This window comes from Pseudophryne corroboree, chromosome 1 (assembly GCF_028390025.1).
Source record: "Pseudophryne corroboree isolate aPseCor3 chromosome 1, aPseCor3.hap2, whole genome shotgun sequence".
NCBI lineage: Eukaryota > Metazoa > Chordata > Amphibia > Anura > Myobatrachidae > Pseudophryne > Pseudophryne corroboree.
The window spans coordinates 412,946,401-412,950,565 of NC_086444.1; the positions used below are offsets into that span (position 1 = coordinate 412,946,401).

Consider the following 4,165-nt stretch of genomic DNA (forward strand, 5'->3'; position numbering starts at 1 on the left):
ATAGAATCTAGATGGATAGTATACTTAATGACGACACAGAGGTAGGTACAGCAGTGGCCTACTGTACCGTAATGCTATATATTATATACTGGTGGTCACTGGTCAGCAAAACTTTGCACTGTACTCCTCCTATATAATATTATACTGGTGGTCCCCAGTCCCCACAATAAAGCAGCACACTGAGCACAGATATGGAGTGTTTTTCAGGCAGACAACGTATACTGGTGGTCACTGTCAGCAAAACTCTGCACTGTACTCCTGCTATATAATACAGCTGCTCCCCAGTCCCCACAATTAAGCAGTGTGAGCACAGACATATGGAGCACACTGAGCACAGATATGGAGCGTTTTTTTTCAGGCAGAGAACGGATAACTGGTGGTCACTGATCAGCAAAACTCTGCACTGTACTCCTCCTATATTATACAGCTGCTCCCCAGCCCTCCCCACAATTAAGCAATAGTGCACAATCAAGTTCAACAATAACGGAGAGGACGCCAGCCACGTCCTCTCCCTAACATTTCCAATGCACGAGTGAAAATGGCGGCGACGCGCGGCTGCTTATATAGAATCCGAATCTCGCGAGAATCCGACAGCGGGATGATGACGTTCGGGCGCGCTCGGGTTACCCGAGCCATACGGGAGAATCCGAGTATGCCTCGGACCCATGTAAAATGGGTGAAGTTCGGGGGGGGTTCGGTTTCCGAGGAACCGAACCCTCTCATCACTAATATATATATATATATATATAATTTGTTTACATATATATATATATATATATATATATTTATTTGTGTGTGTGTGTGTGTGTGGGGGTATATATGTTTGTATATAATATACACTGTGTATATATATATATATATATATATATATATATATGTATATATGTGTGTGCGTATATATGTAAGTATGTGATCAGGTCAGGATCCCGGCAGTTGAAATACTGTCACCGGAATCCTGAACAAATGTTTGCCGGGCCACCAGAAAAGTAAGCTGGGGGGGGGGGTTTAGGCTGCGGGAAGGTGGTTAGGTTTAGGCTGCGGGGAGGGCGGTTATGTTTAGGCTGCAAATATGGGGGAGGGTTAGCTTTAGTCTGCAGGAAGGAAGGATTAAGGTGGCATTGGGGACAGATAAGTATACTTACCTTGCCCCTGTCGGGATTTTCATCATCGGGATGCTGCCGGCGTATCAGACCCACCCGATATGTATATATGTGTATATATGTGTGTGTGCGTATATACATATATATATATATATATATATATATTTATATATATATTTATAGAGAAAGAGGTTTTGATGGGAACCGCACAAGTCCAAAATCAAACAAATAGTAACCTCTGAAAAATGTAATTTTTACTTAATTTAAGTTACTTCTGGATATAGCAACCATGTATATACGGATAATCTATCCTAATACCTATGTTTGTTGCTTTCAGTGGTGCTCCCTAGAGTAAAAAAATGTCAAACAGGAGAAACCAAAAAAAGAAATATTGGAAAGTAGACTCTTTTGTGGGAGCACTCTAATTCAGAAGGTGAAAATATAACATATTTAATACTGGTAAGAACATTTTTAATGGATAAATATTAAAATTGAATTTTAGGAGTAAATATATGTGAACAAAATAGCTTCGCGAAAATATGAAAATAAGTTCTATATCATTGGTGATATCAATATCACAATATGCGAAATGCCGGAAATTGATATCTGTGGTACTTATATCATGACATCATTGCACATTATCTCTCATGTGATATATGACCATCATTTATTCTGCAGATATCCATTTTGGATCATTATTAACGCAGAGAATTAAATCATCGGTCATGTAAAACCGAGTACCAAGTGGTATAAGTGTGAATGACACTATATCAGGCAGCCAATTTATTGCAGTACCAGGGTGTTCAGAGGTGGTCTCCCATCCTAGTACTAACCCGGCTTTTCACTGCTTAGCTTCCAAGGTCAGAAGAGATTGGGCATCTCCAGTGAGGTATGACCGCAATTATAAAAGCTCGCCTCTTTGGTCACTCCAAATATATGTAGTATAACCACTATATGTCTGCAGTATTGCGGTTTGAAAGCATGTATAGCGTCAATGCCAAAGACATAAGAGATTGTGTGTAATCACCTGACTAGTCACCATGTGACACGTCAGCCACAGAAAAAGTACACAGGTAGGTTAAAGGCTCATTATGTGGCTTATTATTTTTATTTATATACAGTATATATATTTATTTATATTTATATATAGCATTTGAAATAGACACTTTATCCAATCTTCCAGATACTCCCCTAGTTCAAATGATACAGCGTATATCATATATATGTGTATATATATATAATATATATATATCAGTGGCAAATGCAGGATTTCTAGAGCGGGGTTTCCAAATACAATCCACAATCTCCTACTCTGCGGAACATTGACGCAAGAGCGGGAGTCTGGGGGAGCAGTAGAAGAACCTAGTGCAGACCCTGGACATTGATAAAGCTAAATATTTATCTTATATAAAACCCTTTATGAGGTCTAAGAATACTGTACGTTATTCACGTATGGAGTACCGTAAGGGTACGCTCGTTGCGTAGCAATCGCTTAGCCGTAGTCGAGACGCTCAAGCGTCACGTTCGCTCACGGCCAAGAGATCACAGGCAGGCACGCTATTGGCTGCCGTCTAACGTAATGATTCGCTATAGCGTAGCGGACGCTCGGGACCACGAGGAGATCACCAGCGGCGCTGACGCTCACAATGTTAAACCTTTATATCTAAACCATAAACAATGTAATATGCTGTAAAGCCTTAGTGTAGAGATAGGGTGTAGATGCAACCTAGTGTAACCTTATTAACTTAAAAGCTGTTTGAGTGTCACCGACGCTCTGTGAATACTTAACACTACAAGAAATACACAGATACCTGGGCTTAGGGTCCAACGCCTAATATATATATGTATTATGAATGATATACTTGCAAAAGAATTAACACAATACAAGTCATACACTACAATATAACATAGACTACCTAACCAGATAACTACACAGGAAATACAATACAATACAATTATGTTTTAAGGGAAAATAAGAGAGAAAGAGGAGAAGAGAGAGAGAGAGAAATGGCTCACAATAACAGTAAGAACAATATGATTGCGGAGAAACACTTACGCACAAGGGGAACGATCGCATGCGCCTCTGGACATCCAGCTCCCGATTTTCAGCAATGATAACCGTTGAAGAGTGAGCTGGATGTGATCGGCTTGTCTATTTATGCCCCACACACAATACAATTCAATGGTCCCTACAATCTCATTGTTCATTGGACACAGGAATTCGGCTTCGCATTATAACAAAAGGTCATAGGTTGATTCATACAGGTGGGCTGTGACGATTTCCAACAGCTCAGGTGGGTGGGATACTGGGTTTCCCGCTGCATGGCTAAGTAAGAGCAAATAATAGTAAATGGACATAAACTTATGTCCATAACTATTCGCACGAGCGATTAATCCGCTCCAAACCAACACCGGAATATTGCTAATTAAATACTCTTCCGATGGGTACTAAACACCACTGTATGACTCCTGTTAGACCCTTCGTACAATACAAAGAGGGATCCCTCTGTCCAGGAACATGCTATATTAACTAAACTTTCAGAATCTATCAAAGGGACCATGATCTACAAAATACATTATATAGTTAAAATATGTAACGATTGAGTCGCACGCTACGATCACATAAACTCTACCGTAAATACGCATACCGTGCGCCTGCGGGTGCCCGCGACTGTGAGTATGCGCACGCACGGGAGAGCGTACGCATGCGCAGCGCGGACGTGTATGAGGTGCAAATATGGCAGTGTGTATAGAGATATTTTTCTGACTTTGACAGTCCACCCTTTGGCAGTCAACAATAACTGCCACCTTCTAAAACATTTCAAAAAGAGAAAAATATATGTCAGGGGTTAATACATTTCCATGGTTGGGTAAGGGAGGAGAGTGGAGAAGGTGTGAAGAGGGTATGACCTAGTGAGATAGTAGAAGCATGTGTGTATGAATCCATGTTTGGGGGGGTCATGTATCATCGTGCCGTACGTGTTGTACATCAAGCTTCGAGGCATTGCGAAGTATACATTTGAATTCCTTCTTATCCCGTGGTACGGGTCTGTGGATGGGCTGTC

At 40.9% G+C, this 4,165-nt stretch overlaps 1 pseudogene; it reads right to left on the reverse strand.

Moving 5' to 3' along the window:
* Positions 1–1,883: 1,883 nt before the first annotated feature.
* On the reverse strand, positions 1,884–2,003 carry LOC134943041 (5S ribosomal RNA; annotated as a pseudogene).
* Positions 2,004–4,165: the final 2,162 nt, after the last annotated feature.